At 34.8% G+C, this 12,721-nt stretch overlaps 1 long non-coding RNA gene across 1 annotated transcript; it reads right to left on the reverse strand.

Moving 5' to 3' along the window:
- Positions 1-10,270: 10,270 nt before the first annotated feature.
- Positions 10,271-11,824, reverse strand: LOC145612601 (uncharacterized). The gene is made up of 3 exons (XR_014106658.1): positions 11,785-11,824; positions 11,580-11,678; positions 10,271-10,555 (listed from the first exon to the last, which is right to left on the reverse strand). It is a non-coding gene; the product is annotated as an uncharacterized LOC145612601 (long non-coding RNA).
- Positions 11,825-12,721: the final 897 nt, after the last annotated feature.

Raw genomic sequence — 12,721 nt, forward strand, 5'->3', positions numbered from 1 at the left:
GCTTAATCGCAACTCTCTCGCCCAAGTACACCACAGCGTCGTACGTCCCCTGAAAATACCGACACTAGGGAGTGTACTACACGGCCAGTGCAGGGAAGATGAATTCATCCCACGGCTGAAATCGAAGCTCAAGCTCATATAAAATGAACATCTATCAGCTCAAGTCCTGTTACAGGTAATATAAACACAAAATGTTAAGAAGCATACCGGGAGAAATAGCTCTCGAACACGAACAGTAACAGTCTTGAGTTTTTATTATCTTCTTAGATTTTGTCTTTTGACGAATCAGTTTATCAAAAATCAAGAGTTGAACGAAAGCGTTTTCCTTGACTTGCCCCCCTTATCTTCTTGACCAAGTACTATAAAAACCATTTATTTTAATGACTTGACTCAAATTAACTTTGACATTATTAGTTTTAAAAAGCGAAAAAGCAACAATAGGGTGCATATTTTTGGGAATCAAGTAAAGGGTTTAAACATGTATGGTTTAATTGTAGGATTAATATCCGACTTACCCCCCTAAAAAATGACGGAAAACATACGCACACAAGACTCTCTAAACATGGTAAAGGTGAAACATATATACAAAGTGTGTGCTTTAATGGTGAGTGAAAGTGACATGCTTTAACACTTGTGTAAGACCATGAGACTATATGCTTAGACTAAATTAATGACTAAATGCAGCTTCTGCTGTTAATAAACTGATTAATTAGACTCAATGTGAGGACTCGAGTAGAAAACTAGACTGTCGCTTAAACAACAGATTTATCGCCAAACGCTAGGACCAGCGCAATGCGACAATGCTGTCGCATAACGCTGGACACTAGCTTGTTGCGCCACAGGACAAACTTTTGCGCCATTACTAAAACATCAGTCTGGGTATGTTTCTAGTGTTTTACTCTAAAAGGACAAGCCTATAGTCATACTAAGTCAAGTTTGATCAATTTATTAAGACTTTAATTACTCATATTAATTTTAATTAAGCAAAGTCCTTTAGTCATTTATTAGTTTATTTAAACTCATTCACAAGTCAAACAACGGTTAGTGTAAACACACATAAGTTGTTCACAACAAAGCATGCACAAGTAGTGAAGTAAGCACAATATGATGCAATGAGTTTGCAACCTAACCATGGCTCTAGTTCTCTAAAGTTCAAGGATAAGGGTCATTCAAATAAGGTCCATAGTTATGAGTCTAGATGCACCGCGTGGAAGCCTTACCTTTTGTGGATGGGACCTCGCGAGTTAAACTCGCTTCTAAGGTTTGGTGAATTCACAAACTCGGATGTACCCTTCGTTGCCATGAGTGTTCGATTAGATAGATGGAGCGTGAATTCCAAGAGGGTGATGGCTATATGTAGAACACATATGGGTTCAGAAAAGTGAGAAAAACTCAATCATGAAGTAGAATTAAGCGAACAGTACTAAAACTGGTCAAAACCAAGAAGGTAGATTTCTTGCTCAGTATTGGAAGAGTATGGCGTGATACAACAAGGCATGTCGCCAGACGATAACCCTGTTGCCAAACGACATAGCAATCACATAGCGACAGAGCCATCACATTGCGCTGGCACTGTTTTCTCGGTGTCGGTTCCTAGACGCCTTATTAGCTTTCTATTCTTAGAATTTTCCTCTTTTTCAAAGCGTTTTTTATTCTAGTTGTGAAAGATATTTACCAAATTTCTTACGTATAAAAATCCTATGTTTTTTACACATTAAGGATGGTCTATCCAATGCGGACCTTTTTATGCGTATGTCAATCAAAATTACTCGCATGAATACTTAGAACTTTTCGAGTCTCATCCACTCATTCTAAATCATTGCCAAAATAAATTTTAGGAAATAAAATAGAAATCCTCCCCAGTGGAGTCGCCAAAAAACTGTAGGGAATATTTCAAGCATCTCAAACTTGAGCGCCACTATGATCATACACTTAAGCATAGCAGCGTCCAAAGGGAAGGAAGATAGAGCAAAAGAGTTGCCAACAAGTTTTAGGAACTTGTAAACCGTTCAGAGGGTTGATGATTGTTATTTATGGCACTCATTTGTTCTCTTTTAGGGTGATTTTAGATTTCTTTTATAGTTATTTTCTTTCCTTTTTCCTTAATTTTGCTCTTTCCTTAGTTGATTTTCCAATTTCATGTATTTCTTGATTTTTTTTTTTTTTTTTATCTTTTTCCCTTTTATATGTTTGTTTTCTTTCATTTTCAGGTTAATATCGTTGTCCAAGGATTCCTGAGGTTTCTTCCCAAGTTTTGCATTGATTATGATGCCTAGTGTCTTCCATTTGAAGCCCAAGTATGGAGATGTGCAATTTCTAATTGACCTTAGGCCGTGCATTCAAGCCATGGGGGGCACCTATTCTCCGTGTTCATCAAGCACACCAAGTGGAGCGCACAAGGAGCATTCAGATGAAGGGGAAGAAGGCTGCCAAGGCGCGGGCGCTCGTGGCCCTGGCGCGGCCGCGCCTGCTCCTCACCCTGTTCTGTACCCATTTTTGCGCGGCCGAGCATCCTCTTGAAGAAGGTCGCGCCTATACGGGTCTATTTTTGATGATATAACTAACTTCTCTTTATTAGTTTTACTATATATAAAATTTTCTTCTATTTTTAGAGAGAGAAGGAATTAGAGAATGAAGGGGAGAATTAGAATTAGTGTTTTTAAAGAAAAGTTTAGAGAGAAAAATGCTTGTTCTTAGATTTTAGAGAGAGAAATTCATGGTTGATGATTGATGATTCTAAGCACAATTTCCTTTTGATTTCACAAAAGTTTGTAAGGATTTCTTTTACTTTAATGCAATCTTTAGCTTTTGATTTCAATTGTTTGTTGATTGTTTAAATTTGTTGAGTAGTTGATTAAATTTGTTTTATTGAATTAATGATGATAAATTTGTTTATTAGCTTAGTTTTGATTTTGATTTCATCCATGGATTGCGAGTAGTTTGCTTTCTAGGGATGTGGTGAAGCATGTTTGAGTGTTGGATCATAGCTAATTGGGAGTTTTTGATTGATTTAGCATTATGATTAAATTGGTTGCGTGATTTTGTGCATGTGTGTGATTAGTTAAAGATTAGCTAACTTAAATTGTCATACTAGATTGCATTGTGTGCCTACATTGATACGGACCATTGATTTGTAGCTCACATTTATCGATTGAGCTTGGTTTGTGAAGTTCCTAATAGAGTCTTTCGTAGTTGGCGCTAGTTAGACCTCTAGGAGATAGCTTGTTGAGCTCTTTTGATTGCTTTGTCTATCTTCCCTCGCAATACTTGAATTGATCAATCTCCAACCCGATTAGTGTGTGTCCATTGCAAGAATATGTGGATCCTAAATCCCTAGTGTTTGATATATTGATTTACTTTGTGTTTGTTTAGTTGAACTTAGATAACCTACATTCCCTATTATGCTTCGAAATAGATTAACTTTGGCAATAGCTAACTTCCCCCCATTCCTAGTGGTTCAACCCGAACTTGCCCTATGACTAGGTGTAGGTTTGGTTACAAATTTAGTTTGTTTTGAGGAATTTTAGTTTAATTAGAAACTTGTAAACCGTTCACAGGGTGAAGGTTACACCTCTTTACGATCCATGAGATCGCTAAATCCATAGTGGTCTGGAACCATGACTGGATATTCGGGGATGAAGGTACAAATCCAACTTAAAAGAGATTGAATCTGCCTTAAAAATAGGCCTCTACTTTATTCTTCTCATATTCATGTGCGCTTTCTGACTAACATATAGTCAATATTTTAACCCTAAACCTGTTTAATCTATGTTGGTTGAATATTAATGCACAAACAAATCTATTATTGGTGATCACTTGAATTATAATCATATTAACCTAAACAAGATTATTAACTAACCTATTAAGCGTGATTACAATACAAATTCCCTTTAATCTTGCAAGAGAGGGCGTGATCAAGCAATAACAATAATAATACATCAAGAACTAAAATTAACAACAACAAATCACCATCATAATAATATTCACATCAAATCATAATAATATTAGCAAGATCCTAGGCATGATACAAACAGGATTAATAACAAATCCTAGCACGTCACTAAACATTAAAGATCAAAGCTTTAGCCCTAACATGATAATAACATGATATTAGAAATAGGAGGCATCCTAAACATGATACTAGTAACATAAATGATATTAGAAATATTAGTTAATACCCAACACATGATTCTAGTAATTATTATAAAAATAGTGTGTACCCCGGGCGATGCCCCGGGTTGCTAGTTTGTGTACTTCTTGCTTTTATTATGCAATTATGTTAAAATATTTTTATAGTAAGTGTGTGAGTGGTTCGAGCGTTGCCTCGGATGTGACCCCTTTTTTTTTACATCATATGATTTTATATTCTTATCTTGTGAAAAATAAATAAATTATATTACCTTTATTTTACTTAATAAATGAAAAGAATATATAATATTATGTACAGCTTGAAACATTAATAATAGTTGGTTGAGATGGTGAATGTATTACTTATATGTATTGGAGGTTATGGGTTCAAATCTTGTTCAAAGCATATTTTATTTTGTTAAATAAAGTGGCTAGCTTACGTGGCACATATACTTTGGATAATGATGTGGCATTGTGACGTAGCACACATACTTTGAAGAGTGTCACGTGGCACCATTCCTTTAAAAGGTACGCCTTCTAATATATTGTATAGATTATAAACATGATTTATATATCAAAATAATAGTAAATAATCGAATTACTTACTTTGATGACTCGTATCTTTTTCTAATAACAAAATACACGCGTTAGTAACTTCAAGGAAAATATTAATTCAAACAATTAATTTAAAATAATTGAAATAGGGATTTGGGACCAAACCCTCAGAAATTATCAACCTTTCACGTCTAGGGCGAAGACAACTTCTAACTTGACTAGGAGTGTTTAGAACTCGTGAATGTGGAATATTGTATTTTATTTATAAAGGGAAGGCTTAGAAAGAGAACGAAGAATAAGCTATTTGCTTGAGAGAATTAATGATGATTGGCTATGATTGAAATCGGGGAAATACGACCACATTTATAGAGAAAATAGTCCAAAAATGATAGGAAAGAGTTAGATTCGAATCGGGATAAAACACCTTGATCATGTCGCGAACGACAGGACCATGCGCGAAACGACAGGAATCACGCATGGTGACAAGGTCTGTCGTTATACGACAAGGCTGTCGTTTAGCGCTGGTTTAAAAGATAAAACGAGCTTTTGTACGGAATCCTTTTCCTAATATTATTAAGTAATCAGACTTTGCGTTTATCAATTTAAAAATCATAGTTAATAAAGTACTTATTTTTATTCAAAATCAAATTCTTTATTTTTCAAAGATATAATTATTAATGGTAACTCTATTAGAACTCAAAATATCCTTCTAGATGATTCTAGAACATAAAAATCAGTCATAATAACTTTAGGATTAATAATTAATGGGCCCTCCATTAGATCATTGGGCCATAAAACCATTTTAAGCCCAAGTTAATATTTTGGCCATAACTTCCTCATTATTCATCGAAATTGAGCTTATAACATGTCATTGGAAAGCTCTTTGTGGGCCCGAACCAACTACAATATTATAGGACCCTTGTTATGGATCTAACTAAATTAGACTTTATATTTTCATAAATAGAGTAGATTTCAAAAACAGAAAGAAGGAAATTTATTAAATTGACCGCACCACTAGACTTTTCACACTTTCACTTCGTTCGATAATCAATGACGTGAAAAATATTCATCACAGGGTTTGATTTCGGGGAAACACATTTGGGTGTTTACAATGACACAATTTAAAAAAAGAAATGCAGTAACAAACTAACAAAAACATAAAGGCCCACTATTTGCCCACTAATTTATTTATACGAGTACATAATAAAAGTGACTAAAAACCATTACTTTTATAAATTTACAACTGATTACTGTACATCTTTACAGTTATCCCACACTCCTAATATTTACTTTCTCTCTCTTCCTTTGGTTCTGAACTAAGAAACTCAACGATTTCCATGGATTTTCTCCATTTCTTTTCCTTTTTTTCTTTTTTTTTTTTATTTTTTTGTTTTTATTTTTTTTTTTGTCTAAAAACTATGTAATTCTAAAACTCAAATATTACATCTTCTTCAACCCCAGTCTTCATAGTATGAAGATCTCAGCCATTGACCTACTACAAAAGAAAAAGAAAAATAAAGGGGGAAAAGATTGAAATTTTATTTCATTTTTCGGGGCTGCTAGTGCATGTGCACCACCGTGCATACATGTAGCTCCGCCACTGACATAAACTTTAGTGTTGTAGTGGCTCAATGGATGAGTTCTTCGAACTATGAAGAATGGGGTAGAAGACTATGTAATATATGAGTTTTAAAATTACTTAGTTTTTAGACAAAAAAAAAGAGAGAAATGGAGAAACTGCATGGAAATCGTTGAGTTTCTTAGTTCAAAACCAAAAAAAAAAAAGAGAAAGTAAATATTAAGAGTGTGGGACAACTGTAAAGAGGTACAACAATCATGTGTAAATTCATAATAGTAATGGATTTGGTCACTTTTATTATATACTCATATAAATAAGTTAGTTGGAAAATAGTTGGCCTTTATGTTTGTTAGTTTATTATTGTATTTTTTTAAAAAAATTGTGTCATGCTTCTCAATGGGTAAATAAAAGAGCAAGTACGATTTTGGTTTAAAACCATGTACTACGTATAATGGTTTTAAAAAAATTAATTTGTGTAATAATTTAATTTAAATTCTATACAAAATTATATTTAAAAACCTAAATTATTAGTACTTGGATTCATAAATTTAAATAAAAGTCCATCGTTACAACCAGGACCCGGTTCACAATCACGCATCAATACTGTTACCGTGATATCGTAACAGTTTCCATGCTTGTGATCGAAACCGCATTTTTATACTATGATGTATGATTCACAAGTATTAGTGAAATTATATTTAATGATCGAATGGTGCTAAAATGCTTAATAGGCTAGGACACTTTTAAAAAACAGAGGGAGTAATAATAATAGACTATAGAAAATTGTTAAAAAATATATAAAAATAAAATATCAAATTACTAATTAAAATTTAGACATGACATCTGCAACCGGTTCCATGATATTCGCATCATTTCCTTTACTGCAACTCATGACCGTTATGATATCACAATCAAAACCTCATTTCTATAATTAATGGTGACTCACCATCTTGAAAATGTTGAATCTGCCACTGGTCGAGCATGTAAGGTTAAGCAAAGGAAATGATATTATGTGAACAGACAGATCATGTAAAATCTAATAACATGATTTATGCCTAATTGCCTTGTTTGAATCTTGGTTACACTAATTCTTCTTTGTTTCGAGCGGTTACACTAATTTTCTTTCTTATAAGATTCAAGTGCTTTAAGTGTATGTATGCAGCAGCTGAAAGGAATGGTGTCCTTCGAACAAGTGTATTATTCTGATAGTGGGTTCAGAATTATTACAAAGCTAATATATTCAGTAACGTCAAGTGATCGGAATGCCTAGGTTGAGGCCGCTTCCGATCATTAATATTAAACTAATATTAAAGCTTAATCTTGACTGAACCCTTCGGGACACACACAGGCAATTAACGAACCGACTCGACAAATTAATTCGAAAGAAATTAATGAGTCGCCCGAGTATTAAATATTTAGACGTTAGAAATTCGAGCATGGAGCGTCGAAACCAAGCGTTGGAGAATCATAAATGTCGAGCCAAAATTTAGGATTTGGTGAGACGAGTAAATGCTTCAAGTAACAAGTAAAAATCTTAGCCACGCAAAAGGCTAGGAAAACGCGCCCAATAGGAGCGTGCCACGTGGCAGCACACATGGCAAAACGCCATGTGGAAGCACGCGTGGCAGCCGCCAAGTGACAACCGCCACGTTGGCAGCGTGCCAGGTTGGCAGCATGCCACGTGGCAGCGCGCCATGGTGGCGGCACGTATGGAAAGGGGCCGTGGACCCAGGTAACGGGTCATGGACACGGGCCAAAAGAAAATGGCCCAACCGAGCCCAACTTGGGGCTCAAGGTTGGGTGACACATGGTTAGCTCACAATGCATGTGAAATGCCTTGGGGACCAAGTGAGAAAGTGGTCCTCACCTAACCATGTGACACTTGTTACTTGTTCCTTGGTTTTTTTAACTAAGGGTTGAATTCATGAATCTTTCCATGTGGGATCTTTTTGTGAAAAAGTCCCACATTGAAAGATAAGTGGAAATCACAAGCTATCCTTCCTTATAAATAGCCAAAGCATGGCTGGAAAATTCTTTGCTTGAGTAGGAGTTCAATAGAGCATTGAATTAGCAAATACTCTTAAACTCACATAATACTCGCGTTTTGGTCGGACCTCGCTAACCTCGAGTTAATGGACCTAAAAGTTGGTAGGTGTTTTTGCGGGTGGATTTCCGTCGGAGGTTCTCGTATTTTTGGGGCTAAGCTTCTCAAGTAAGAGCCTAATTTGTTGGGCGAAGCAGGCGACAAAGGTAAATTTCCTATTTTCCCTTTTGTGTTTATTTATGCATTGGTGATATTATTTATTGCGAGCGTGATCCTTGGCTCAGGTTTTTTTCGCGGTGACTGGGACTCACCAAACCTTAACAGCGGTATCGGAGCCCCGCTCGTTTATTTTTAATTATCATATTTTTCAAGTTATTTTTATGGACTAATTTTTCTGATTATAAGTTGCTAATTAGATTAGTAGCTTGTTTATCAATTTTAACCTCGTATTAGAGCTGACTTTAGCTGCCGAACCCAGATTTCGACCCAAAAATAGTGAATTTTGGGTGGAAAAGGCGTTCTGGAAATAGTTTTACACTTTTAGGATTCGATTTATAGCAAAAAAAAAAAAAAAGACCAGAAATGCATGTTTCGAGGGGTTTTTCGTTTTTACGAAAAATTTTAAGTCTTTCTAACCTTGTAAATTCATTGCATATTTATTGTGGTTATTTAATTGGTTCAATACATATTTTATATGTAATTTTAAACCTCTTAAGGCATGATTACTTGGTGATAATTTGTGTTTTAAAGCTTGGTTTTATTTTTCACATAATTGTAAATTAATTGCATTAAGTGTGAAATTTTTGTTTTTGAGGCTTCTAAAGCGCTAAAGATTCAATCTTTAATTATGTTAAGTGATTGAAACTTTAAAAGCTACTAAATTCCATGAATTTTGTGTTGAACTTTGTTGTTTTAATCATTTTTGGTTGATTGGAAATATAAAGTTTCAGACTTTGTGACAGAAATTTGTTTATCTTCATATTGGAAGATATAATTTTTCAAGGATTCACAAATGTTGATAGTTGGATTTTTTCATTTGAACATTAAAGTTCACATTTTTCCAACTCCCTCTTACTTTGTAAAAATCTCAAGATTAATTTAAATCGATTAAATTAATAATGAGAAATTGCCTTATTTATTTTCTTGCACCAAGTTAAACCAATTTAATTAAAGAATGGTTCTCGAGAATTATTTTGGTTGAATGCACCTTGATAAATTTTATTTAAGTTAGACTTGTTTAAATTTTCAATTTTTTTCTCATTGAATTAGTTCTAAAATTAATTTAGAATTAATAAATTGTCACGCGAAATTTGGGAATAAAATCCCAAGGCTATGGCACGCAAATCGAGGCAAGCCTCCCTTGGCTAGCCGGGCTGCATAGTAGCCTGCATGTGGCTGCCAAAGGGGCTGCTCGAGGGTTGCGTGTGGCCATGTGCGTGACAAGCGCACGCAGCAGCAGCATGGTGCGGCTGTGCGGGCGTGCGTGCGTAAGGCAGCACATGGCTATTGTGGTGCGGCAGTGAGTGCGTTGGGTGTGCTAGCACTAGTAGAAAAAACGCATTAGGCAGCGGTTCAAACCCGGTCTAAGGCACCGGTTTGAACCGCTGCCTATTTGAGGGGTGCCAAAAACCTACTTTTTGGCACCGGTTCAAAACCGGTGCCATAGGGTTTAATAGGCACCGGTTAACCGGTGCCATAGGGTAGAATAGGCACCGGTTAACCGGTGCCTAATACTGCTCTCCCGCCATTTTTTTTTTGGGTGGTAGATAGTTTAGGCACCGGTTCCTGCCTAACCGGTGCCTTTTGTATAATTTTTTTTTTTCGTTTTTTTTTCCATCGTGCAATAATATTTTTTTAAAAAAACCTGCAATAATAATAACCTGTAATTCCAGCAATTATATTAAATATAATAATTCATAATTTTATTATTATAATAACTAATAATAATATTATTAATTATTATATACAAAAATAATATTAGATACAAGAATTCAATTATATATATATATAGATATAAATATTCCCAAACGCAATACAAAAAAAAAAAAAAGTTGCTTACATATACAAATAATAGTAAGTACACATATATAATGAATAATAAGTTATATATAGTTCAAAAGTTAACATAAATAATTTACAATTACAATGCATGCCATTTACATGTTGAAGGTGATGAAAGACGCCAACATGTCACGAACTTCATTAAGCTCCTTGATTGTCAACGGACCATCCTTTTGGACCTTGCAAAACTTGAAATACAAAAATATTATTTTAAAAATAATTAATTAGGCAAAAAATATGTATTTTATCAAATATTACCTATACGACTTCTATATAGCCCATTTACTACATTACTTATCAAATGAACTATTTATTTCTCATAACATGTCAATATTGGATAGTTGTATGTGTGTAAGCCCTAAAATTGTATAGGAGAGCATTTTGTTAAGGTTTATGACGGTTTTTACCCAAAATGGCCCGAATATGGCCTATATGACCTTACTTTGCCCATTTCCTACATTTCTTATTAAATGAACTTTATTTATCTCATAACATGTCAATATTATCTAGGTATAGGTGTATAAGGAAAGAAATCACATCAAAAGAGCATATTAACACAAAATGGCCCTAATATGGCCCATATGACTTCTATTCAACCCATTTTCTACCTTTCTTGTGAAATAGCCTTTTTGTTTCTCATAACATGTCATTGTTGGATAATATTAGGTGTCTAAGGCTAGAAATCACATCAATATAGCATTTCAAGAAGTTTAACAACGCATTTTACTCAACATGGCCCAAATAGGGCTTATATGACTTCTATGTAGCCCATTTTCTACATTACTTATCAAATGAACTATTTCTTTCTCATAACATGTCAATGTTGGGTAGTTGTATGTGTGTAAGCCCTAAAATTGTATAGGAGAGCATTTTATTAAGGTTTACGACGCTTTTTACTCAAAATGGCCCGAATATGGCCTATATGACCTTACTTTGCCCATTTCCTACATTTCTTATTAAATGAACTTTATTTATCTCATAACATGTCAATATTATCTAGTTATAGGTGTATAAGGAAAGAAATCACATCAAAAGAGCATATTAACACAAAATGGCCCTAATATGGCCCATATGACTTCTATTCAACCCATTTTCTACCTTTCTTGTGAAATAGCCTTTTTGTTTCTCATAACATGTCATTGTTGGATAATATTAGGTGTCTAAGGCTAGAAATCACATCAATATAGAATTTCAAGAAGTTTTAGGACTTACCTCATCAAGCTGTTGAGTGTCCGTACAATGAGTCACAATGTCAAGCATGAATCTCATCACATACAAAGCACAATCAAGTCCATTCTCTTGTTGTGCGCACTAGCATATGACAAACAAATCACATCAGTGAAACATGCAAAGGAAATGAGCAAATATTTACTACCATAGATTTTCAAGATAATCACAATAATATCATGTAAATTACCAACGGTGTCTTCCATGTTGGACCCTTTGGAGCACGACAATGTAGCTTCTTCATAACACTGTAGTATAAAAAAATACAATCAAATTTGATTAGTCGTATGATTACTAAATTAGTTATTATTAGCAATAATCATCACTATAGGTTGCTATATATATTTACTTTTGCAATATAGACTTCACGAGCCACTTCTCCGATGATCGAGCTGAATCAAGGTGATAAATTGTGTTAGTGGAATTACAAATCACCATGAGGCTCCAATGCTCCCTACATAAGTTCACAATAGACAAGGTAATTAATATTTAGGAGTCAACATATAATGAGGCCAAATCGATTGAATTTGACATGGTTAGACTTACTCTCTATAACATGGGGCGAATATGAACTTGTCTCCCGCACGCGTTGATTCCCTTATACTCTGTTCAACATAGTACAACACATCATGGGGGTTGCCTATGATTTTAGTAGTGGATAACTGCTCGGGGCATAACCACCCAACTTTACAAGGAGAATCAGTGTCAGTTAAGTGCTCCTGTAGTGCTCTGCGTGCATGAACATTGATTAATTTATCAGATGTAGGATAATCACCATCAATTTGAATAACTTGAAAAAAGCATAGATTATGTGGGCATTGAAGTACCTCATGAATGTTTGAATGAGGGAAATGTTAAGCTTTGCACCACGTAGAAATTCCTTCACATCTTCTTTGTTGATCCATGCAATTGCATCCTCATCATAGTGGAACATTGCCTTAGGAAGTGCAACTTCCATGGGATCGACCAAATGACAAGCACGGTTGTGAAGAAAGGTCATGTCAGTAGAGAGCGATTGAAGAACAATGTCTTCAACAAGTGGAGTAGGTGGCATGGGTGAACCTTTCGAAGAGTGCAACTTCGACGCTTGTGAACTCTTGGACTGTTGTTCACTTAGCTTCTTCTTA

This window comes from Chenopodium album, chromosome 3 (assembly GCF_948465745.1).
Source record: "Chenopodium album chromosome 3, dcCheAlbu1.1, whole genome shotgun sequence".
Classification (NCBI taxonomy): domain Eukaryota; kingdom Viridiplantae; phylum Streptophyta; class Magnoliopsida; order Caryophyllales; family Amaranthaceae; genus Chenopodium; species Chenopodium album.